The 25914-nt window shown below is 46.3% G+C and overlaps 1 protein-coding gene and 1 long non-coding RNA gene across 3 annotated transcripts in view; one reads left to right on the top strand and one right to left on the bottom strand.

Annotated features, from left to right (window-relative positions):
- LOC129386265 (uncharacterized) overlaps positions 1 to 21242 on the bottom strand; it is a 140326-nt gene extending 119084 nt beyond the window's left edge. The window contains exons 1-3 of the long non-coding RNA XR_008613706.1: positions 21034 to 21242; positions 20265 to 20441; positions 8506 to 8579 (exon numbers count right to left, since the gene is read on the bottom strand). This is a non-coding gene — a long non-coding RNA (uncharacterized lncRNA). The remainder of the gene's footprint in view (positions 1 to 8505; positions 8580 to 20264; positions 20442 to 21033) is intronic.
- Positions 1 to 25914, top strand: part of LOC126536805 (cell adhesion molecule Dscam1-like) — a 505486-nt gene that overhangs the window by 258780 nt on the left and 220792 nt on the right. The gene's annotated exons all lie outside the window — the stretch shown is intronic.

Here is a 25914-nt window from a genome sequence, read left to right as displayed (position 1 = left end):
TAAAGAAGGCAAGAGAATCGTGCAACGTTGTCGCCTGCCCCTCCGCCGGCCAGGCAATCGTGTCATCGAAAGTGTGGCCTGTTTGTTTGTTTGTTTGTTTGTTTGTTTATTGGTTTCTTTCCAATACAAGGAAAAAGCGAAGGGAGAGCTAAAGGCTACTAGCCTGACGAGGCCCTCCCTCCGCATACAGTTTCGACAATATTACAAAAGAGATTTGAGAAAAACAGCACACACATTTGTAGTTACACTCTACACAGTTCTATGTCATAGAGGATCTAGTTCATATCACTGCACACAAATATATAAAACAGATTTCTTGTCATAGATGTGACAGAAAAAAAAAAAAAAAAAAAAAACATATGAACGCAAATGCAAAATGTCAATCATCGTAGCGAACATATGAAAAAAGAGAAAAAAGGCGACATCCAACACACAGTAAAAGAGCACTGTTTTACAGACAAACGCTACATATGGTTTTAAATGAGATGTCACTGGTAGCGAATTTCTTTCTCGATAACCATTGTTTTGAATGTTTTTTTCTTAATCGATTTGTTGAGGTCGACATCATCTGGAAGTTTATTTAGAAGCACCGGAATTTGGTAATTTAAATGTTGTTTTCCATAATTCGTGCGTGTTCGAGGCTTTCTGCGCTCTTGCCTTCGAAGGGCGAGCGTGTGTGTTTCAGCGGGATTGCTAAATGCGTGTAGTTTATGTTTTTGTACATACTGCAATAACTTGAAGCAATAAATTTCATCAGCTCTTAGCAGAGAATACTTTACAAACAGTGGACCTGTTGGCAAGTCTATCTGCATTCCATGGAGATGATGCTGGTACTGCTGCTTTGATGCGGTACTGCAGCTTAAACAACTTCAATTGCCTCGGAAAAAAAAAAAACGGTCGTTCGTGGACTCTGTCATTTATTGCACTCGTTAGCGGTATCTTTTTTTTTTTTTTCACGCGGTTCAATTATTTATTAACCTCAACCGTGAATTGTAAACTCATGATATGATTACTAGACACACCCAGCTATCAGCGACTTGTGTATTGTGCAAAAGGTTTAATCGATATGAAGGGTCTTAAGGAGAAAAAGAAAAGCTTACCTTATGCAATGGCGAGTATCAAGGGTTTAAAATCAAACGTGCGGAATTTCCGCAGTGGTCTTGAAGCTGCAAATTGCACTTTAAACGCGCTGGTTTGTTGTTCGAATTGCGAGCGCCTCGGTGCCTCGTCGTACTTGGAAGTAAGCCAAGTTGCCAAAGTTTTCTGCTCACTCGTACAGAAAGCAGTGAACTTCCTTCGAAAACAAAATCTCTTATACGCTTTTTATACTGACCGAAGAAGCTTGTCATTTCTAGCTCAAGAACTATTTCTGCATTTTATCTTTGTGTTTTACGTGCTTTTGAACGCTAAATTGTTCATCTGTGTAAAACGCCCCGAAAGTTCCTTACAATTGTGTTTCTGTGCAGCATGCACATATAAGACAGTACCGAGGATTTCTTTTCCGCACTCTATACGATAACCGGTGACCCACGTCGTGAACCCACTACTAATTCACAAACATTTACAGAATCGCGTGCCTCTGTTATCCATGAGACTTTATTTTGCAGTGTCATTCAAAGAGTTGTTAGACGTTCGCATCATGATAAGCCGTTATCGCTCTTTAGCGCCTTGTCCATCCATTTCGAACCATTATGAACCGTGATCAAATCCGATCAAACGTCCTCGGGCAGCGGCACGGGCCGATCAAACGTACTCTGGCACGGCCACGCGGACCGTATATTCAAAGCGATCTGCGAAAGGGGCAGCGTGCGGAATGAGCTGAGACCTTCGTGAGCGCTGTGTTCTCGCCGTTTTGTTCGCGTTGAAGCTACAGGCTGCACGAAGGTAAAGTCGCTTGCTGCTGCGAGGTCTATCTTGAAAGCGGTCGTCTTACGAGACGGACTGAATGACGGACGGATGGACGGTTTTCTCGTTGGGTAAGCATAGAAACGCTTACGCATTTAAAAAGGAAATGTGCCCGTGGCGTAATGGGCCTCAATACCGGGCTTCTGTACTGGTCGTGGTGTGTTCAAATCCCGCTGGTGGACAATTTTAATTGTGTTAATTTAACTGTTTAAAAAGATTACTTTGTTTAAAATGATGCGCTCACGAAGCCGTTTGAAGCCAGAAGGCAAACATAACTAACCATCACTCCCGTGCTGACTGAACCACATAGTTGCATACAATAATTATTGTATGAAACTCTATGGTTCAAACTTTGGGCGGAGTGTGTCAGCGCCTGGCGGCTTTGTGACAAAATGTCGCGTCGGAGACTCGCGAGCCCACAAGTAGGTGGCGGTAAGCCAAGAGAAGTTAGCGCAATCACATACCTAGATAGCGCTAGAGGTTCTTCGGGACAAAACCGGGAGGAGCGAACGGAATGGAGCAGAAATATTACCCCGGGCGCCTAGCGAAAGGATTGTACGCATTAAAGCGCAAAATAGACATTAGACAGCTTTTGCTGGGAGCCCCAGTCATTATAACTGGCGACACGCTCAAATTGGTCAAGCCAATCTTGGACATCTTCAAAATCGTCGCCATGGAAACTTTCTGGTATCTTAGGATTCTGCAGCGTCACCTGCGATGGAGTTGCAGTAGCCATGGCGGAAGTAGGTAGACGTATTCCAGCAGGGTCCTGCAAAGGGTTGAACTCAGGCGTCAGGCCTAGCAGGCGGCGATTGTACCGGTGAACAGGAGTTTCGACGAACGAAGGTGATCCCGCTTTCGAGGTATGGCTCCGCGAAGGGGTGCCTAGCATGAGGCAACCCTACCCCATACCTCCACCAGTGTCGCAGCCTAGTAGGAGACGGGAAAGCCGGCGTAGAGGACGTATGAAAGCACTTGTTGTTGTTGTAATGTTGTTGTAAGTAATGTATACAGAAGCCATTGATGATGATTACCAATGTAAGTATCTGGGTGAATACCTAAACGCCTCAACAAACACCTCTCACTTCATCAAAGGAATGGTTTGCTTGACGGCGTATATTTGACACAATGAGAATATTTAGGCATCGTTTGTTGTTCCATCGCACAATTCCGTAGAGCCGCTAACCAGCACATCTGTAACGTTAGTTTAAGTTGACAGGAAATGTGTTTCAAGTACCTCTAATTATTCGTGTTCGGTAATGAACACGCCCTGCCACTTGGCGCGCTGGCCCTTGCGTCGGCGCTTTCGTATCGGGGGCGAAAGCCTGACCACCAACCACCAAAGCGAGCGATAGAGCCAAGGAAAGCTATTCGCTTTAAAACAGTCCTACCAGACTGCATGAAACGAGAAGTCGCGCACTGACACGAGCGTCGTCCCATCTGGCAGTGATGTTCTTTTATCTAATCATGATCCAACTAGCTCGATAGTCAATCCACGTTAGCTAAGAGCTTGTTCTACATATCGATATACAATACAGCGCTTAAATGTGGAATCGCTTACACTTACCGATTATTGAGGTGGCCGTGCCATTCCTTTTCGTTTCTCATCACCTGTCCAAAGCCTGTGCTACCGAAATTACGTGGACCACGCTACCCGCTCTGCCAGTGTTCAGGAATCACCGGTGTCATGCGTAACCTCACAGTGGTCCGTGATGCACGGTCGCGGTGCACTTTGACATTCGTTGATACGGCACCAACCACGCATCATGCATAGTATTGCCTTTGCACCGTTATCCTTTTAAATTCTAAATTAATATACAAAATGGTGCATCCAAAAAAATCGCGAAGAATTTAAGGCCGGAGTACTCCGTCAAAAGCTCTACTCTTAACACCTTCAAATGCTTCTCGGAAGCAAGTGAACAGCTATAAGGAAGTGAAAACGCGTAAAGCAAAGGAAGAAAACCTTAGTTGGGTGCAACGAATGAGCGAAACGTAACGTAAACACCTTCTTGTCGTCCTAATAAAAACGAAGGCTAATATCTCTTCATTTCAATAAACCACACTTATTTGTTCATTATGACCATCATTGCGTTAAATATCATTATTCTCTTAATTTCAATAAACCACATTTATTTGTGTATTATGACCATCGTTGCGTTAAATATCATTATTATTATTTTATATGAAAACACGCATATACATACACAGAGGGGAAAAGGGAAGGAGCATCGCAAGCTGGCAACTGCCACAGAGAGGGGACACAAAGCCTGCCTACTCTTTAGGAAGGAGGGGATAGAAAAGGGAGTTGAGGATAAGGAGAAAGCGAAGTAAAGATAGAAACCGCAAGATGAGAGGTCACAGGCAATTGAGGCCAATCCCCCTTGTGGGTATGAGTCATGTTTTGAGGCAACAACAACAACGCCATTCCAGTTATCCCCCGTGGCTCCCCCCACTAGCGGATATCACTTCAGTGGCCTGCTAGTTTTCTGAAATCCCACAAGTACTGCTGAGCGCTTACACACCACAGCGTATTCAGCCAGACGTTAGCAACAGAGGCAGGAATAATGCCATGCGACAGGCTGCCTTCAATAACCCTGTCCCATGCTTCCTATATTGATACCCACCTAACTTCCGATTTGCTGTCATCTTCTCGGGCAACGTCTTGATCGGCGTGTCACCGGCGTACCTTATCTTGACTCCCTGTATGGCTGTGGCTTAGCCGGCCAGGCGAGGTCGCCTCACCGATAAGGAAGATGCGGGTTTTCTTACGCTGTATGTAGACTGATGACACTTCTATTCGTCTTTCTCAGAAGTGCACGTTGTTTATTGTCCACCCTACGGTGTGCCTTCTTTGCTCTTGATGACCTGTAGTCGTGTTCACGAAGTTTTACGTTCGTAAGAACCTTTATTTTTGTCATTCGCTGACCACCTTGACTAATACTGTGTTCGTTTTCAAGATTGGTCATCGTCAGTGCTGATACGCCGGGATAAATTCAAATCAAATCAAGATTATTTTTTCTTAGAATAAAAACAGGCAGCAGATTTTTTTAAAAAATGAATTCAACAATCCTGTTCCAATTTCTTTCAATTTCGCGCTTCGACAGTGGTCTGAGCGACCTTCCGGCTACGTTGCTACCAGGATCATCATGTCATGAGTAGTGTGCTTGAAGAAATTAATAGAATTAACATAAAGAAATAATTACGTTAACCGGCCCTACTTTGCGAACACTAACTACCCCAGGGTCCTTATTCACAAAGAGGTTCGCACACTCTAACACGTTAGGTCACTTGTATTCAATTACATTCTCCGCTACAAAAGGCGCCCATGTCGATGTGATGGCCACATGCATCGCAATCCAAGAAAGGGATATGGGCGTTACTAGCGTTTCTGAAGTCGTTAGGCCGTAGTGCCTCTATGTGCACCAGCGGATGAACACACCCTCCATTCTTCTTTCCTTGCGTTCTTGTGATCCCTTAACAGCCTCCCCACTGCGTGGGTAGCAAAGCGAACGTGCGTTTGGTTTACCTTTCTGCCTTTCTATCTCTCTCTCAATCCCCCCAATACGCTGTAGTGGTTCGAAATGAACGGGTCTTTTTGTCTTACGAACGAAAAGCTATGTAAATTAGGGCCTAGTTGTATTTCGTTTTCAGAATTTCGTGTGGTGAGACAAGCAGCACGTATTATTTCCGGCTTGCATCTCAGTTTCCACTTTTCTTTCTGTATTCGTAGAGATATTGTACTAAAATTGGTCTACTGTTAGTGCAGGGTCTTCGCTGTCTGTCTTGTCTTTGTTTTAGCCATTTTAGGCAGTTACACTTCCAAGCACGTCGGTAATCAATCTTCTTTCTAACCTCTTTCCATTCTCCTCTGAGCAGGGTCACAAACAGGAAACTCCCATGTGGTTAACCTCGCTGCCTTTTCTTTCACTCCATCTTTCAGTTCCACACGGACCAAAAAGCAATGAGTTGCACCGGTTCTTCCCAGTTTAGCACTTTGGACATCCCCTTGACGCGTTTCACGACGGAACACTTCTTCTAATTGCATGTGTAAAAAGAAAAGAAAGAGGAGGGGGGAGAGAGAGAAAAGAAAAGAACAGGCAAGAACGCCCTCATGTAAGTTCACATGAGCTTAAAACAGAATGGTACAACAAAAAATAATACGAGAGAGAAAGAGAGAGAAACCTGGAGCAAGGAATTTTTGAAAGAAGACGCTCCGCATCTCAGCGGCCATTCGCGAAGCTACGCTAGCAAATGTTCTCCGTTTTGTTCGCGCGTTTTTCGCAATTTGCGTGTAACAATGGGAAAACCCATCTCGGAAAGTGACCACAGGCGCTCGAGAAAACGCGCCAACCGGGAAAGAACTTTTTTTCTGACAACTCAAAACGATGAAGAAGTTGGGAATAAGGATATAACTACGAGAAAGGCGCTGGAGGTACCAGGTCTAACATAAAAGCTAGAAGAAAGCGTAAAAAAGAAGAAGAAAGAAATGAAGAGTGAAGGGGAAGTGGTTATAATCCGGAACTGCAGACTACAGGCCAAAAGGAATGACGAAGCCGAGAAGCAGACGAAAATAACGCGGGAGTGACAAAGCAGCGCGCGCCTTTGTCAAGCAAAACAGCGTCTACGGGAGAAGGCGGACTCGGGGGAAGCGCGGGCGGTCCAGACGGTTTGAGTGCGGAGAACAACAACGGGCGCGAATTCGCGTCACGTTCGGCGGGGCCTTTTTCCTCGCTCGCCGGTTCCTCAATCGGATGGGTTTGGCCCGCGGCGGCCTCGTTAAGGACACACGACCGAGATGGCGGCAACGCTTCGGCCAGATGAAGAAGCCTCCTGCGGACCTCCGCGATCCTACCCTCGCCCACTCTGTGCCCAGTCTATCACAGCAGAGCGCGCTCAACCCGGAGCTTGCCTCGCTTCAAGACGACGCCAAACAAGAGGCGTATATAGGAGGGGTGAAAGACGCGGGAAAGGATGTGTGCGAAGAGTGGAGTGGAGACGGGGAGACAACCTTCTAGTGGGTCCGCCGTATTAGGAGAGAACCAATTAGCTGCGGTTCGTTAGTGAAAAGGGAGCAGCTCCTGTCGGAAGCCTGACGCGCCGCCCTTCGATCAAGCTGAGGCGCAGCCGCTGCAAGTGACGTTCAAGTGTCACGGACGCGACGTCTAAACAGGCACGTGCAGGGACTAGCACGCCTAGGTCTTCGCGTCACCAGGCATCACAGTGCCGGGCTGAACGGGCACCGCAGATTAAAGCAGCGTGCGTTGCCTGCCTCTAGAGGACTCGTTCCGGTAGTTTCACATGCGAACTGCTTGGGAAGCGCGTGGCACCTCGTTTGCCACCAGTCGCGCCAATTCAGCGGCGGGTTAATAAACGGGACTTCATCGCTTCCGTGTCCGTGTCTTGAATATGGCAAACTTGTCTTGCGCAAATACTGAGGAATGACAGCAGTATGCGACTGAAGCTTGGCCGGCTCGTGCAAAGTGCAACCAATATGCATAAAATAGCTTAGTATTCGCAAGTTGATATAGAATTTACATGAGCTTTATCTTTACGTTATTTTTGTTTACGTTACGACAGATTTAAGGTGGCCCAAGTACCTTTTCGCTGAAGCGGTGTAGCGAATAGGTGGGCCCTATAGTAGGATATTTCGACATTTTTGCGCGTGGTAGGGTCACATGGGCTATCCGACAATTTTTTATGAAATGTAGGGTAGTTTGCCCTGTCACAGAATTTTTTAAGTGTCCTCGGAAGTAAAGTCGCAAACCACCCGGAATCTGATGAATCGTACTCGCTGACAATAAGGCCAAGCCGTGTGTGCGCGTGCGGGCGTGTGTGCGTTCGTGCGTTCGTGTGTGCGCGTGCGTGCGTGCGTGTGCGTGTGTGTGTGTGGGGGGGGGGGGGGTGCGTCAGCTTATACTTAAAATGAAGAAAGTGAAGCACAAAAAGAAGGCTAAACACCTCCGAGTCAATGAGTGCGCTAAGCAGCTTAACTGTACAGTACCACTTCACGTGACCTAGCATTCTCAGTCATAAGCACCGATCAAGATAAACTTTCACTTGAACACCCCTGTGTACTGTTGTCACCTTGTGGTCAAGCAAGCGAGAAAATTCATTCTAAGCAACACCTTCAGTTCCGAGGCTTGGAGCGTGATGTTACAAGGAACTGCGATGTGATTAACAGCGGTAGAATTAGATATATCACTGCAGCCAACGTTTCGACAAGGAAGGTCTTCCTCAGGAACGACTTCGTCAGGAAGGGTCGCTGCCCTGAGGAAGACGAGTTCTGTTGTCGAAACCATCGCTTCAGCGAAATTTCTTGTTCAACCACTGTTAATCATTGTAAACCTCCATGTTTATAGTTACGGAACCGTGATGTTACACGAATATTTCGACATCTAGCTGACAGGTGTTAAGCACCTGTCACAGTAGCGGCTCCAATATGGACTAGTGTAGGGATCGTATATCCACCACACGGGCACTTCGCTTGCGGTGCATGCTCCAGCAGTTGACTTGCGCATCACAGCGGCCGTCCCCGCCTCCATATTAATGCAGTATAAGGGGCACATCATACATGGGTACTTATGCATTCACTGCACTTACCGATACGTCGGAACCAAGTCAATCAATGTCAGATGTCACGTGTCACTTCATACGTGCGTGTGTGTGCACTAAGCCTGCGAAGAACAAAAAGCAACATTGTCCAAAGCAAGCACTAAGCAGAAAAACACGTAAGGTATAACTGAGCATGTTCTCACGCGAAGGTACAGTAAGGACTTAGGAAGGTAATGCATTTCTTTGCTATAAAACATGGCTAGCTTACGCAGATATTAGTAATTTCGATGAGATAGGCTTCTATTACGTGCCTCGTGACCTAATCCCGATTGATTTGTACAGAACACATATATATCATGAAAAAGGGCTTCACTTCAACACTTGCTGCAATGAGCAGACAGTCGAGGCTTCAATTACTGATGCGCTCCCTGAGGCGATTATACATGCTACGCCCAATCTGGCGGACACAAACATTCTTGTCGGATGGTCGGATGCACTAAACAACATGTCTTTGAAATGAGCACGGCCACCTGACATCCCAAATTCCCCAGCAAGAGTCGGTAAATTAGACTTGTAAAAGCGACGAGAAGAAGGAAAATCCACCTCCTAAATCAACTGACAAGGTAAAAATTGCAGATTGGACTAAGTTTAGGGTGTGTCTGTTCATGACTTCAGGTCATTTAAAGGACTCATTTTCTTTCTTTCTTGTGACCTATATTTCTTTCTGTATGTCGTTGTCCTTGCGTCCTATGTTCTTTATGCGCCTTTGCGATAAGCGAACTCCAATATGTCAACTCTACTCAAGTATCATGCACATTCATCGAAATGCAAGGAAGGTAGCCGTCACCGCTTACATAGGCGCCTGCAACCATGCATTAGAAGAAAGAAACCTCTGTTTATGTTTCAGCTAGAAGACAACATAATTTCATTTGCAAGTGATCGTTGTATATATTACCAGAGAAAATTCTCCAACAAACCGAGAACCGACTTTGGTCCACCACGACTGCAGCCAGAATGATCGTCGGTGGACACCGAACCACTGCTCACAAGAACGGCATAGTCAGTAGCCGACGGAAGACAAGATCAAAACAAAGCAACGAAATGAGCAAGCACGTCATAACAGCCTGGCGACAACAAATGGCCGGGTGAAACAGTGAAGGCTGAAAAGAGGCCGCAGATATGGGTGCGCCAAGGCAAGTTGTAAATGAAATCGCCGAAACACCATTAAGTTTAAGCCGCAGTGTAGTTTTCGATGACCTATAAAAACAGTTGTCGGAGCAGAGAAAGGTGGCGTGCATGTGTACGCGTGTCTGTGGGCGAAGATAGGTCGGAGCAAAAATACTGAGTGATGGCAGGAAGCGGTCGGTTAATGGTGCTTGTAGAGGACCACCCTCGACGCGATGCAAAACACGAATGGGGCACAACGAGCTGAAAGAGCAATAGATATTCTCGCTGCGGAACCCTTATCGCTGACGCGACACGAGGCACATTGATTTTTAGAGCGGTCCGAAAAATAAGTGCAAGTCTGTTATGCTACCCCACGTGCACGCCTTGCGTTCCGCATGGGCGCTCACTGAATTTTGAGTTTTGAGGACAGTTGCTGAAGCACTGATTTTATTCTTTCTTTCCTTCTTTTTCCTCTCCCTTTTTTTTTCTCTTTTTTTTTTCCCCGCAATCGGTCGCGTACGTGGCCGTCGACGCTGTATTGTCGTCAGCAACCACCGATGCTACGAAGCGTTTGCAAACGGCTTGGCAAAACAAAAATGGATTACCGAAATTCGGGCAACCCTAATACTAAAACAATTGTCCTTGAACCACGCAAGAACAAATTGCGAGTCTGCTTTTCACTTCCTCGTTTTGGTTTCTTTTCATCTTTCTGCTTCCGCAATAATACGAAGGGGTGCTTCCAAGGTGAGCGGAAATTGCGACGCGCCGTCTCTTTCCAATAAGCAACGCGGAGAAAATCAACTTCAGCCCCTTCTCTCATGAACAGTAATCGTATTAGAGCGCCCGCTGCTATATCCCGAGTGCGTTGTATTTCATCTCCCCAATGTTTTTTTCTTTTTTCTTTTCTTTCATCTTTCCTTTTTTTTGTTTCTTTTTTTTTTTTTGTCGTTGTTCGAGCGCGCTTCCAAAACTCGCTGAGACAGGAATGAAAGCTATGTTATAGCTTCCTAAAACCCCAGCTGCCGTGTGTAACGAGCTTCACGATAGATTAAAGAACGGTTCGGTCGTTCTAATGGGTGTGTTTTTGTTTTGGCCGATGTGGTCGTAGGAACCACTGTTTGGTCAATATTCTCTCGTTTCATTTTTTTTTTCCAGGCGAAGCGCAAGCGGTAATGCTCTCGCATTTGTAGCTGATATTGGAAAAGATAACGGGCGTTGGTTTACCTGTACCCGACGACCACTATACCCTACGTCTCGCGCGCCGTTCAGCAAATATGCTCGGCTCAAATTGCAGACTCGTCATCATCGTTTTCAACACAATCACCGTTACCCGTACACTCACGACCGCAATTTCTCGACGTCGGAACCATTTGCTTAAGTATAGGGAGTACAGTAAGTACGAATAATGTGCGCACTGTAAGGAAAGAGAGTAATAGTACACGGTCGGCTGCGTAAGGCTCGCAGAGAACATGAAAGCAATGCGAAAGACAGGCTTTGCGTAGATAAAACAAGATGATAGTGAGGGACGGCATGTAGGAATACACCCCTTTGTTGTAGACTTGAAATGTATAACACTGCATGCATTGCAATTTCTATGTATTGTACTGCGAAATGTGCTACTCTAAGATCACGTTCGTACAAGTATAACAAAGAAACAGGCGCCTTATGGAAAGATCGGAAGCAGCTTGTTTCGAGGACGCGCAGTCCGTCTCAGACCTTTACGTACATTTACGCACCTACCTATAGGTAGGTGCGCATCCGCACCGGTAATTTAGGCCGTAGTTCGTGACTTTGCTCAATTTCTTGCTTCACTGTGCGGCCTCCACGAAAAAAAAAACGATCGAAAGTAACGAAAGCGATGTCCACTCAGACATAACAAAGCAAGTTTTGTTGGCGCGTTCAGACCAACGTTCAAAGGTGATTTCGATCACTTTCGTGATGGTGAGGAGACAGCACCTCACATAGAATTTGGTTAAAAGAAAAGTATCGTATGCATAGAACGTCGCTTTTTCCGGAGGCCAGGAAAGGCAAACATTGGAGTATGCGGCCAACATCACAGAAATGCGGTGGACACGCACTTTGGACGTCTTCAAGCGCTCTCGATGAGAAAGCAAAGAAAACAAAGAAGAAAAGAAAGGGAAAAGACTGGCACAACTGCAGGAAAGTAAGTCGGTCATCCGTCCCTTTCTTGCCCCAAAGTCTTTACCGCTTTCCCGACCCGGATGGTCGCGTTTGCGTGACCAAACTTCGCAATGCCCCTTCCTTCCATCTGGCTCCGCGAGAGGAGAGGCTCATATTAGCGTGACATAAATAGGTGCGGACAGTTGGGGAACTCACGGGCCAAGAAAAACTAAAATAAAAGGAAGAACTCAAGCCAAGGCACTAAAAAGGGGGCGAGTTGTACGTCTGAAGAGAGAGGGAACTCCTACGAAAGCCTTCACATCGTCCAGACGTGAAACACGCGCACGCGCGAATATGATTGCCTCAAGACTCGTCTAAGAAAGAAGGATGAATGTCAGCGTGAGAGAGGGGGAGGCTTCACGGGATAACCGGTCCTCCATTTTCCTGCCCCTCCCCACCGACTGCTTCGCGTCCCTTCCTTTCCACCGACTCTCCTCGTCGCGGGTGGACCGCGGTCGTCGCCGTCTCCCTAAAGCTCGTTTCCGTGCTTCCCAGCGCGTGGCGCAAAAAAAAAAAAAGTGTGCGACTGGGCGAAGGGTGCGAGCCGTTTCCCTAATCTGCAAATGAAGGTCCATCTGGTCGAATCTCTTCCATGCTCCGCGAGAGGATTGCCTCTGTCTCCCTTCCTCCCGCCAGCCTCTATCCTTCATTCCCTTTCTGGCCAGCTCGCGGCCGCACCGCTAGGTGACAGAGGGCGGCCGAGTGGATTGAAGTGGATCCGAATGAGATTGGCCCTTGGCACGCACGGCGAGATGCGCGCTCCGCGCACGTTCGCCGCTGGCTGCCGTCTCCTTTGACCCCCCCCCCCTCCCTCCCCCCCCCCCACTCACACATTGCGCCAGCTCGTTTTCCTTCTCTTGTGCCTGCAGCTTATATCTGGCTGCGTATGCCTCTTTCAGTCCCTTTGTAGATGCGACCCTCTCCGTGTGGAATACGAATGTGCACGAGCTTTTGTGGCTGGTTCGCTACAAAAGAAAGCAATTTCACGCAAATTTAGCGTGCGCAACTGCAGCTCCTTTCGTCTGCTCTGTCGGGACTGAGTTGTTTTTAATACTTTCACTTGTGTGTGTGCGTGCGTGTGTGTGTGCGTGTGTGCGTGCATGTGCGTGCGCATAGATATATAGGTAGATAGATGTTTATTCACCTGCGATTTAGTTTACAGACACTCTATAATGATAACCTAAAGTTTAATAGTATATAAGCAGATGTCATGCGCTGAGGGAATCGATTTTATGCAAATAATTTTGTACAGACATCTGTCTTAATCTACAGTTTGTTAAAGCATTACCAGATGGTCCAACGTGTTTGTTTAAGCCGAACCATATTGCATGTGAAGATAGAAGCAAGACGGGGGTGTCTATAACATTACAGTGGCGACGGCGATAGCCTGAAGGCTGATTTTTTTCATGCGTAAGCATTCTTAGCTGACTCACCTAGGAAATCTATGCAACTGTCTATCTGTCTGTCCGGAACGCGTAACATGATGCATTCCATAAAGTAAAACAGAATAAATTCGAAAGGAAAACAGTTGGCGGTGGTGAGCTCCGAACCCACGACCCCACGCTCAGAAGCCGAGTGTCTCACCCACTGGGCTAAACTTCCACTTTTTTTTTTCTTCATTGTGAGCCATCGACCATACCATGCTAAACACGCCTGTTCTCGCCCTGGACTAAGCATCCACGCTTGCAGAAGGTCAAAGACCCTTTTATGTTTACAGAGTTCCCGAAAGACTTCCGGTTAAGACCTCTGGAACTCCACAAGTTACAATAGCCTATACATATAGAGAACTGTACAGCTGGCACCAGTTTTCCTGTTCAGTTAGAACGTTTAAAAGTGAATTTTATTGTTAAGTAGAACACGAAAGCTGTATAGATTAGCTCAATGCCTAGGCCACGTTCCCTATGTACGAACACAGCAAAACGTGTGCCTATAGTATACCATTTGACAAACCACTTCTTTATCTTTCGCTACCTTGACTGTCGAAAATGCATGGCCGCAAATTTCCTGGGGTCATGAATACACTGCTGCCACAGTTCGGATAAAAAGGTCGAACCATATGAATGTGTCGTACCAGCGGTAAAAAGCAAATGTGAAAGGAGAATATTTTCTATGAAGGCTCTGTTAAAGATCTGGTGAGCGTAGAATAAAAACCAGCTTTAGGACCACATTTAGAGTCGACTTAAAGCCTTGTAGACATCAGGAAAATTCTGAATTTGCCAGAATTTAGTGCCAAACAAGCAACATCTACGATAGGTTTCGGTGGTCGTGGGATGCGCCCTCCATTGGGGCGTTCCTTCACCGATCGAAATGTCGCCGATCTATGAGGACTCATACGCTTCGCTGTGGCCCAACAAAGACAGATAAGCTGTCAATGCGTTTATAAGGGTGGTAAGGAGTGATGAGGGGTTATATGGGTGTCATTACGGTTTATAGTGGATCGACGCCTATAGACAAGGTGCTAGAGAGCGATAAAATCTTATAATGGACGGAGCAATTCTGATAAGGACCGATAAGGTTTGATAAGGGTCGGATCAACTGCGATATAGTTCATAACCGACTGCAATATAAGTTCATATAGTTCATAACGACCGATAAGGGTTTATGAAGGTCGAATCAAGACCGATAAGGGTTCATAAGGGTCGGGTGCAGTCCGATAAGTTTGATAACGGCCGATAATGGTTCTTAAGGGTTTATACTGGCCGGATCAAATTTGATAAGACTGATAATGACACAGAGCTGCATGGAGATGAGCAAGTGGCACAATGCTTACGCATACTTAGGCAACTTCAATGGAGTTTCTGCGTAATTCTTTTTAATTCATGGAAGAAATGTTGCAAGCCGTCCCATTACTACCTGGGTCGATTCCGCAAGTAGTACCATGTCGCCCAGTGCCAACGTAGCGCCGGTTGCTAAGAGGAAAGCACTGGCGTAGCACGCGGGCTGACCCCGAAGGCGGGCAGTTTAACACGCTCTCTCAAAGTGCTAGCTGTCACTAAAAAAAAATGGTTAATAAAATGAATAGGAAAAACATGCACGCTCTCGCTTTATAAGCAACCTGTTGTTGTGCAACGTCGCGCACGCCAAATATAGGTATGGTTGACTCTCATTTGCGTGTTTTGTTCCCGAACCTGTGGCCTGTATAACTGGCGCGCGAGCGCGTGCTCTAGCTCGTGCTATTGGACATGACGCACGCGCCCGTCGTCTCAATGAGCTATAAATTATAGCGTTGGCGGGACAGAGGCATGCGTGTAATTCTGGCCTAATTGTGAGAGCAGCGGGAATTTGTGGTTAGAGACCGAGGTTCGTTGCCACCATCGGACATTAAAATCTCTTTTCTGACACGGACCTGAAATGACAAAAAATAGGGACCTACCTACCTACCGCGAAGTACCTGGTGTAACGCAAACATCGCTTCGCGGTAATAATTCAGTTCGCTAACTCGGCAATATCAGCGGCACAGTTGTTGAGCGTGCAAGAACATATGCAGCGAAATATTTAGTGCGTCCAGCTTAGGTAGTGAATTTTTATAAAACATTCCTTCTTGCTACCAAAATAGGCGTATACACATTACACCTTAATACGATCACTTCTTTGTCTTACGGACATAAGACAACAGAGATTCCTGTATACTGATATAGCTCCTTGTCTCGTGATTAGAACTACTTCCCTCTTATTCCGTTCCATCTGCGCATGCGCCGTTATGTCACTATCGAACCTGCGCTCAACGCACCACTGGAACTGTTGTGGTTTGATTAAATGCTGTCCGTCAATTTTACTACGAAGTTCGTCACTAAATCTCCCACAGAATTATGTTACCAGAATGGAGTACCAAATAAGTCATGGCCCGATATGGCAGTGCCCTAGCGTTCCTGCTCCAGGCCAAATGGGTAGTTATTTTAAAGAGTTTTACAGCGAATCTGACTATGGCTAGGATCCGAAAAAAAAATGTGTCCGAGATGTCTACACAAACAAATCACCTGGGCCGATCCTTGTGATAGTACAGAAAGGGTCCAAGCTCAATGGCACATGCCCCTGCGGGTTTGAGGACCTTTAACGCGCCCTTGAACTACCTTTGTACTACCTTTGAACACTCAAACACTCAATCGGTGCAGAAGCTCACAACGAAAACGGAGAACGCCATACGACTCGTACGCAGAGTGGCTGACTGTCACCACGGCCTCAAAGAAGACCAACTGCTACGTCTGGTACACGCGTTTGCTCTCTGCCACTTCACCTACGTCGCTGCCATGCACAAATGGCTACGCGCGGAGCTCAATAAAGTCAACGCCGTCATTCGAAAGGTAGTGGAACGGGCCCTCGGCCTTCCGATCTCCACTTCCACACAGAAACTCTCAAGTTAGGCGTGCACAACACGCAATAAGAGGTCGCCGAGGCTCAGGAGCGAACGCCCGTGATCCGTCTCACTACCACCAAGGCGGGCCGCTACATTCTGCGCGAGCTCGGCTTCTCCTCGGTGACCAGTGATTCACCAAAGTTGACGGCGGTTCGCCGCAAGATCTGAGACCTCACCACGACCGCTCCTGTTCCGCGAAACGTGCACCCTGACCGCAACAGAGGCAGGCGCCTTGCCCGGGCGACCGCCCTTCTCCAGCGCATAGACATGAAAGCGGATGATGTCACGTTCGTCGACGCCGCCGTCCACCGCAAAAACTGAGCCTTCGCCGCATTCGCGGTCTCATCCACGCTGCGGACCCTCAACTCCACCACGATCTTCACCAGAGACCCACGATGCAGGGTGCGCGCTTACCGACTGCGCCGTCCCGGCTGTCCCCGAGCAATACCATCTCGTCGAGCTAGTGGACAACCGGGACGCGCTGATTACGTACAGCGAAATCACAAAACACTTCTATCTGGGGCGCCGCATCTTTCCGCCACCACACCCCAAATAGGCCGCAGGAGCTAACACTACGCTTACTACAGACGCACATGTACCCAAACCCTGCCAAATTACACGTTTTCTATCCCGACGCGTACCCTAGCGTCACGTGCCCCCCGAGCGGAGACACGGCGACACTGGCACACATGATCTGGGAATGTAGAAACGCTTTTCCCGACTCTATATACCTCGGACAAGTGGGAGACGTCCCTCAGAAGCTCCCTACTCGCCGACCAGCAATGGTACAGTGTACTATAATATCTTACAGTGGCTCGAGCGGAGGCGCGTCCTATTGGGCGTCGCGTACTTGCTTTGGAAGAAAGTAGAGGTGGCGCTGTCGTCGCTCCCACTTGAAGCGAGTGTGCGCCACTTCTGCTTCTGCGGGTGGTTTGCCGTTGTTGAAGTCGCGGGGCGTTGCTTCTTTCGTGCCTTTTCCGGCGTCAGTATTTACGACGCCGCCCAAGCGGCGGTTAAACCACTGTTACGCGCAAGGCTGCGCAACTGGCTATGCATATCACTGACTGCAGCTTCTGCTGCAGTCAGTGATATGCCTGAACAAGGACATAGCTTTAATCTCCAAAGAAGTGACTCGAGACTGACATATTATGCAGCTGGTTACGTGGCAAGAAAGTGTGTTCTAAAGTCTAAGTGCCTTGTCTGCACAAATGAGCTATTACTTCCTGTCTCGGAAGGGAAGATGTTGATTGCAGCGGTGTTCACAAGAGCCAGGTGACTTCGGTGTCTTGCTCTATCCATCGGTGACACTGTTCAAGTTCATTAGTAGCCTCGAGGACAGATTTACAGGCTGTTTCTTTTCCAACAAGCTGCACCAAGACAGCATCATGGATTTGCTGGCTGTCATACATAGCAAAGAAATCGCAGCTATTAGACGTAAGGAACACAGAAAAACTCTGGCAGCTAACATGATCGGATCTTGTAAGTCGCACCAACACTTGAAGCTTAGTCGCATGTGAGGGTAATGATACCAAGCCGTTCGACAGTAGTTAACTGAAAAGCGATCATATTGTGTAAATAAATGTGCACTGGTGTGCTACACAACAACTTGGTTGTCTATTCTTCGTAACTCTGCCAGCCATCTGTGCATAACGAGATAGCAGTGGTAAATCCATTGCAAATTCCTTGGGATGCAAAAATCTAAAAACGAAGGTATTGAATGGTAATAAAAAATAATTAAATGTCACCAAGAAACCTAGAACATCCATACGATACAACGCAGTATATTCCAGCGCGCTACGTTCTAAATCCGGCGAAAAAAGAAAAAAAAACAATAGAACATTGGCATCACTCAGTGTAAATGCCGCAGCGATTTCTAAAGTTTGATACAGAGACAGGAGCTAATACGAGTCGTCAAGAACAAGCTTCTAACGTCGCGACAAAGCATATTAAGGAGAGAATTAACGTTAATCGTCATTGCATTTTATCTGCGGCAAACTTCCTTCTTTATGCGTTGCTATCTCGGGGTAGGCGATTTCATGTTGAGCATAGACAGAAAATAATCTTTATGTCCTCATTAAAGGACCTTGAAAGCGACGAGACAAGCTTATTTAATGCACGTATTTGTGGGAAGTGCACCGTCAGTGGGAAGAGATGCATCATACGAAGTGTATATATTGCAGCCCGCTATCCAACTCGATCAGCCGCTCGCGAAAATCACGGTAAGCGTTTGCAAATACTCCTTTTACGTTTTGCACGTTCATGGAAAAAACAGTGCAATAGTAAGCCATGGCACACTGCAACGAATACCGTGACGAGATTTGAAGTATTGCGGCTATGTCTCCGGCCAGACGATCCCACAACTACAACGTACGCAAGCGGCGCTATTTGAATCTTTCCACATTCATAACGATGCTGCAAAGAACAGAAACCGGAAGCGAAGTATTTTGTCCCTCGCTAGTCTTGCATTACTTCGTGGTGACAAATTTAACCCGCCCAAAACGATGGACGAAGCGGTTGTCCTAGCAGCGCGACGGCCCAGCCGACGGCCCGACAGCTGACGCACTTTCAAGTGCGGTCGACTACAGCGCCGCCGCATCCTTCTTCCGCTTCAGGCCCTCCCCAGGGGAGGCGGTCGGGCCACTAGAAAATATTCGATATCAATGGGCCGTCCAGCAGGCACGCGAAGCGGCCGCCAGGTACTCCCTGTCGGTCCCTGCGTGGGAGACGCCCGCTACGCTCTACGCGCGTCCTACAGGACCACAATAATGTATTCCAGTCCAGTCCAGCGCTAAGTTATTTTCCTGAGAAACAGAAAATGCAGGAGAAGTATGTGTCACTCGGCGGTTGGTCGTCAGTAGAGATTGGGCAAGGTCAGAGTTGCGCAAAGATATTGTTGAACGCGGAGCTTCGGGACATGGAAACATGTTTTCCAAAAGCAACGCATGCCGGCTGCATTCAATGCATCAGGGCAACCTGATCAGAACCATTCTCTTTTGAATCGTTTTCAAGACCTTCCTCTATTACGCTGAATGTACATTACGCACTCTCTTTAACAAAGAATATAGGCTCAGCTTCATGCGACTTGTTTGAAGCTTATTAAAGCTATGTTACAAGTTTCATCATTGGCTGGAGATCATCCGTCATGAGAATTTCGGTTTCGACATAATAAGGAGGCGAAAGCATTTCAACTTTTCTAGAACACTCATTTCTGGCACAGCATGCTTTCTTTGCTTATTAAGCTTATTCGTGACTTTGCCTAAAGGAGCCCCCCCCCCCCCCCCCCCCCACCTCCCACTTTTGCCATATTAATGAAACCACTGAAGAGTGCCGAGAAATATTAGTACTTGCACAAGTTTACATAAGTAAGCTTAAGAAGATTATGACATCTCAAGATCCGCGTATGGCAGCTATATAATAATCTTTGAAAAGGGGGGCGCAAATGCGAGAACAATGACTGTCTGCACGTTGCACGATGTTTATGCAAATTTAGAAATATGCTGAATTATTTTCGAATTTCGAATGGCGTATTTATACTTGAAATCCTGCAACCAAACATATTCAGAATTAACCTGCATGGATTAAAAGTGCTATTTTACGAAAACGGTCCCATATATTGTCACGGGCACTAGAAATTTGATAACGAACGGCATTCTCATGTCGTGTTTCCATAAAGGTGAAGCGATGTCATGTGGCACGCATATGTAACTAAATGTCTTGAAAGGATACGCACCGTAACGTCCCGCAAAGCTGATTACATTTAACGTACGTAAAGCGACAAACGATATTCTAAAGCTCTATTGTCAGCGAAAACTGTTCGGCTTTTTTGTTGTTGTTGTTGTTGTTTAGCCTATGACCGGGAACACCGCGCACCGCAGACGAGCAAGCGATAACGAGAAACTGACGAGCACGCGGTCTCTTGGCAAACGGGGAGCAAATTTCGCTGCGTTACGTCACATGGCACCCGGCGCCGTATCAGAAGACGTGGCAAGGACAGCGCTCGCCGTGCTCACGGAACTTACGCCGTTCCCTGTCAAGTGGTTTTTGTACGAAAATAATGAACTACTGAAGCACAGATTGGCTACCGCTAATAACTTGTTTTCCTTACCTTCATGGATCAGGGACCGCTCTTCCACTCCAACAGTCGGCACAGCCGACCGCGACAGGGTCGGCGTATTCCCCTCCTCTGAAGTGATCCGATCAGAGGCCGTAGCCGTTATAGATCTGCTCCCATGTCAGCCCCGCCAGGACTCTCCATTTAGCGCCGTTTCGCCATAAGTACCATCTGAAAAATGGGCAAAATACCACGTGGTCATGATTAAAGAACACTTAAAAAGCGAAACCAAAGTTGAGAGTACGAAGAAGCGATTAAAATATTCTGCCCTTTTCGGCACAGGTTGAAAAGTGAAACCAACCTATGTCGTCATATAGGTAAGTGGAACTATTACTTGTAATTCAAAACGCAAACGCTGACTGCTACGTAATTGATTATTTTTTTACTTCTGGCGTGTTCATTACCATTCAAAAGTTGCAATGCAACAAGAAACTGGTCATCAGCATGCCCTCCAGCATAGCCAGTTGTGCAGCAAGTATTCAAATACATTCGGATACATATAAATGTGCCCGAAGAACTCGTGGAAAATGTGAAGAGCAGCTGCTATGATATACCGAAGCTAAATTTCCGTCTGCGCATCAGATAGCATCAATCGACCAAGCAGCTTCGGTTCCTTGCAACACCGCAGAAAAATGCGCCGCGCCAAACCAGAAAAGGTATTCACTTGAACACAAGCGCGGAAGATCTTTCGTTTCGTGCTATAGTTGTTTTGATAAGCAAATCGCTTGTTTCTTCATAACGACAGCATAAAAAGTGTCCATACCTCTCGCCCGCTGGGGAAACGAAAAAATTTCGCCCTGGTGTTGCTCCCCGCGTTGCCACATCCCACAGCCGCGCAGCAAACCTTGGATTCCTTTCTCAGTTTTTCCGACGTTGCCAGAACATTCGCAGGCGAAGAAAGAAATTTTTAAACTGCAAAGCATATGAGAAGACGTGCACGTGCGCAGAAAGCGGCAGCAGCGGCCGATTAGAATGGCAGCCGAAGCGATAAGAGCGAAAGCGCCACCCGCTGGCGCAACAAATGAAGCGACCAAATAAGTATATAAGATACCGAAAAAGAAAATAGCCAAAGCCCATTTTATTTTTACACATAATTGCGTCACTTTACTTATTGTTATGTAGGTTGAAAATATAGAGCCGCATATGCGAAAGTTATTGAATTTCCTTTGGCTACCGGCGTCATGGCGACGCTTTATTGCCAATACCGAAACTAGCCCCACTTTCCGCTCACTGAGGACGGTGCTTGTGCAACGTCATCTAACGTCATTTCGGGAGGCGGCACCTGTCTAACGTCCGCACCAGCTTCGCTGTTACATCCGCTTTCACAGTGTGAAATGGAAGCAGATTTTTACAGTGGAGCTGTTAGAACCCCGCTGGGTGTCTCTTTGCGTCCACAGCTTCGCCGAGCTGGGGGAGAGAGAGTGAAAGCAAAGTATACCAAAAAAATTCCCAGTTGCGCCCAAAATGCGAAGCACCGATTGCGAGAACAAATTCGCAGATAGCTGTACGAAATAAGCACAGTAGCTTTATCGGCCGTACAAACTTCTAAACATCCGCTTACTAACTAAATTAACGATAATAGAATGTCTAAGCCTGACTCAACGAGGACGTAAAAAGAAACAGACAAACAGAGACAGCGCTGTCATTGTGTGTCTGCTTTTTTCTACGGCCTTGTATGCATTCAAACCAACTAGCCCGTCAACGCGTTTTAACTAAATTAACCAGCACGGTGTCACGCGCGGACAGGCAAACACGAATACATCTCTTTCGATGGGCGCGGAAACTCGCTCTGAAAATTCTGGAGTTTGGAATCGCGGCAGCAGCCGCCAGCCAATTCACCTCAGCGCATCTGAAGCCTCAACGCGAACGAAACGCCGAAAGCACTGCGCATACGAAGCTACCGGCACTGCGCGCACTACGCGCCTGCGCACTGCGTCCCGACGTGGCCGGCGTTAGCGACATGAAGGACCACAGCAGCAGCAGCAGCAGCAGCGGAAAGTCGAGGAAAGAGGTAAAGAGTGGGCAATGCAGAAGCAGAAGTACAAGCAGCAGCAGCAGCTTCGGCATGTTGCCCAAACGCTTCTTCTGCTTGCACAGCTCCTAGATTTCTTCGCTGGTCATGCCGTTGGTCTGCGGGCTATGGCGCGCCCTGCACCGGTCGAACACGTGGTTATTATCGCCAATTCGTCATGGTTCAGCCATATTGTTTAAGCGTATGATTGGCGTGAATTTCCTGCGCACATTCTTTCTTCTCTGGCGATACTGCGCACTCCCGTGGATGCTCCTAGCCTGGCAACTCCAACAGGTAACGCCATCGGATCGGTGGCGTCAAGCTTCATCAGTATAAAAGCTCTGTCGTTCCAGAGCCCCGACAGGGGGCAATGCAGCAGCAGCAGCAGCTTCAGCATGTTGCCTAAACGCTTCTTGCTTGCGCAGGTACGTTACTTGGACAACTCATACTGTATCTGATCCAATAATCGATTCCTGCTGCTGCGTGTTGCCCACACAGTTCGCGTAGTAGACTAGAGACTGTAAATAGTGCTGTGACAGCTTTGTTACCTTTCAAAATGAGTCTTTTGGCATGTGGCGATATTGAGCCATACCCTGGCCCAAAGAAAAGGAAATGTCGCAATCTTCATCTGGCCAAAGTACAATGACTGCCTTTATGTACTGTCTGAACAGAGGAGAATTGAAACAGATATCGCTGATTTAAAAAAGCGCCTGCCCAGCTTAGAAACTCAACTGAGCACTTTAAGTGTATTTTAAACTGATATTAATAATGTAACAAAATAGTAACTGATTTAGAATACAACGTCTCCAGTTTGCTATGTAAAGTATATGAACTATAGAAAGCATAGGTAGGAGAAAGAATTTGATCATGCACGGCCTAAATGAACAATACGGGGAGACAAACGACAGTCTCTTGAATCTGATCAAAAAATATGTTCTCAAAGAAAGGCTTGGAGTTGCTATTAATAACGTGGAAGCATGTCACAGGCTAGGAAAGAAAAAAAAAGGGCGCTCCGTGATTTTAAGGTTCTTGAACTATCACGATAGAAGTTCAGTGCTGAAAAAAGTGCAAAAAGCTTAAAGGAGCAACGCTTCCTATAACAGAGGACTTTTCTTTGAAAGTTACCCGCCGTGGTTGCTCAGTGGCTATGGTGTTGGGCTGCTGAGCACGAGGTCGCGGGATCGAATCCCGGCCACGGCGGCCGCATTTCGATGGGGGCGAAATGCGAAAACACCCGTGTACTTAGATTTAGGTGCACGTTAAAAAACCTCAGGTGGTCGAAATTCCCGGAGTCCTCCACTACGGCGTGCCTCATAATCAGAAAGTGGTTTTGGCACGTAAAACCCCATAATCTAAATCTTTCTTTGAAAGTTCGGGAGATAAGAAAAAAATTATGGCAAAGCTCACAAGAAGAACATGATCAAGGCTCCAAAGTTAAAGTAGTTTTTGAGAGATGCAGCATAGATGGTGAAATGTTTGTGTGGGATGTGGGAAAGGACAAACGCTGTAAGCTAAAAGAATGAGCAAATGACGTGCAAACCGTTGCCAATCACCTTTACTGCCACAGCGTTGTCAACAAAGTCGAACAGCCTGGCATCCTTTGCTCGCTTGACCCCGATATAGCAGTATTGACGGAAACCTGATTAAATGAAGATACATATATGATAGCGAATTTGTCCCGATAAACTACAGAATAATGCGCAAGGACCGGGATAGAAGAGGAGGGGGCGTAGCCATTCTTTTGAACATTCTCTTCAAATTTTAAGAATGCCGGACACCTCGGGAGCAGAAAGCGTTTTCTGCAACTTTTGTATTAACAATGCCAAATACATTCTTGCTGCCCTATACAGGCCCCCTAACTCGGCTGTTGCAAACTTGTAATGCTTAAGAGAATACACTATACCAATTTAAAACAAGCGATAAACTAATCTTAACCGGTGATTTTAACCTGCCGAATGTCAACTGGAGCACGTTCACCTCCCGCTCCACCACAAATATTGATAGTGTAATAACTGATATTGCTTTTAATCTTGACTTATTACAGGTAATTAAAGATTCCACTAGAATTCATAAACATTCAAATGCAGTTCTGTATTTTTGTAAGTGAAGATATACAAGATGATGTCTCATGTATGGTCACAGACGGCATTTCAGATCACCAAGCAGTAGTGCTGTCGCTGCAATATGCCCCTCGCAGTAAACATGATAACATTCAGTATTACCCGAATTTTTCTCGTGAATATGACGCACCTATAATTGATACACTAGCATTTCATCTGGGTTACTCTTGAACGATCTGTGATCTTTATTTAAAGGCATTATATCCAACTGTGTGCAACAAGTTGTTCGAAAGAATGCGAGGAAGGCTACGCGTCGCAATCACTGGATTTCCCGGGAGAGGTTGCGCCAGCCACGCAAGCCTCAACGGCTCGAAGATTGCGAAAAACTGAAAACTTGTTCACATCCCGAAAGGGTCATTGAGGAAGCGTCAAATAATTTAAAACGAAAGATCATAAACGATAAACAGATATACTTTATTGTACAGCTTCCTAGTTTTATGAAAACGTCTCCTGGGAGATTCTGGAGGACGGTGACTCATTCTTCTTCGCTTTCCGATATGTTTATAATAGACGGTAAGAGTGTGCACAATGAGCAAGTTTTATGTTCTGCTTTTACCAATCATTTCAGTAGTGTATTCACAAAGGATGATGGCTGTCTGCCTTCTTTTTACATGGATTTGCCTTCTAGTCCGGATATTGTTATTTCTGAGCATGGTATATGTCACTTACTGTTAAATATTGATGAAAAAAAGTCCCCCGGTCCAGATGGTATACGAAATGCCTTCTTAAAACGGCATGCTGAGTGGTCTGCGAAATACTTGGAAATTTTGTTTAGTAAATCGCTTCAGGATGGCATGCTTCCAGATGGCTAGAAAACAGCAATAATCAAACCCTTACATTAAGCGGGAAGCAAGAATTGCATAAAAAACTATCGACCAATTTCTCTGACTTCGACGACGCGCACAATTTTCGAACACATAATCTATAAGCATGTAATTCGTTTCCTTGAAGAGCACCGCGTATTGACTAACGCTCAACACGGATTTCGGCAGGACTTTTCCGCAAACACTCAGCTAGTGGAAACAATTCACAATTTTGACAACACAATAAATAATAGAAAACAAGACGCCGCTATATTCATGGATTTCAGTGAAGCATTCGACAAAGTAGCCTACACCAAATTACTTCACAAATTCAGTTTTATACTTAAAAACGATAAGCTATTAAAACGGATACAAGCGTACCTAACCAGCCGTTCCCAATTCCTTAGGATAAACCAGACTTCCTGGGACACATTACCTGTTGCTTCTAGAGTTCCCAGGGGATCCGTGCTGGGTCCTCTGTTATTCTTGCTTTATATAAATGACATTGGCAATATATATATATATATATATCTGTCAACATTAAACTTTACGCGGATGACTGCATACTATATGATGAAATTGACTCACCCCACGATCAAATCAGGCTAAATAGTGACTTTGGCAAAATAGTTGCGTGGTGCCATGTATGGCAAATCTCAATTAACTATGAAAAAACCGCCTTTATGAGAATAACAATAAAGTGAAAGCCC

This window comes from Dermacentor andersoni, chromosome 4 (genome assembly GCF_023375885.2).
Source record: "Dermacentor andersoni chromosome 4, qqDerAnde1_hic_scaffold, whole genome shotgun sequence".
Lineage (NCBI taxonomy): Eukaryota > Metazoa > Arthropoda > Arachnida > Ixodida > Ixodidae > Dermacentor > Dermacentor andersoni.
Note: the sequence above shows the minus strand (reverse complement) of the source record. Positions and strands in the feature narration are given on the sequence as shown.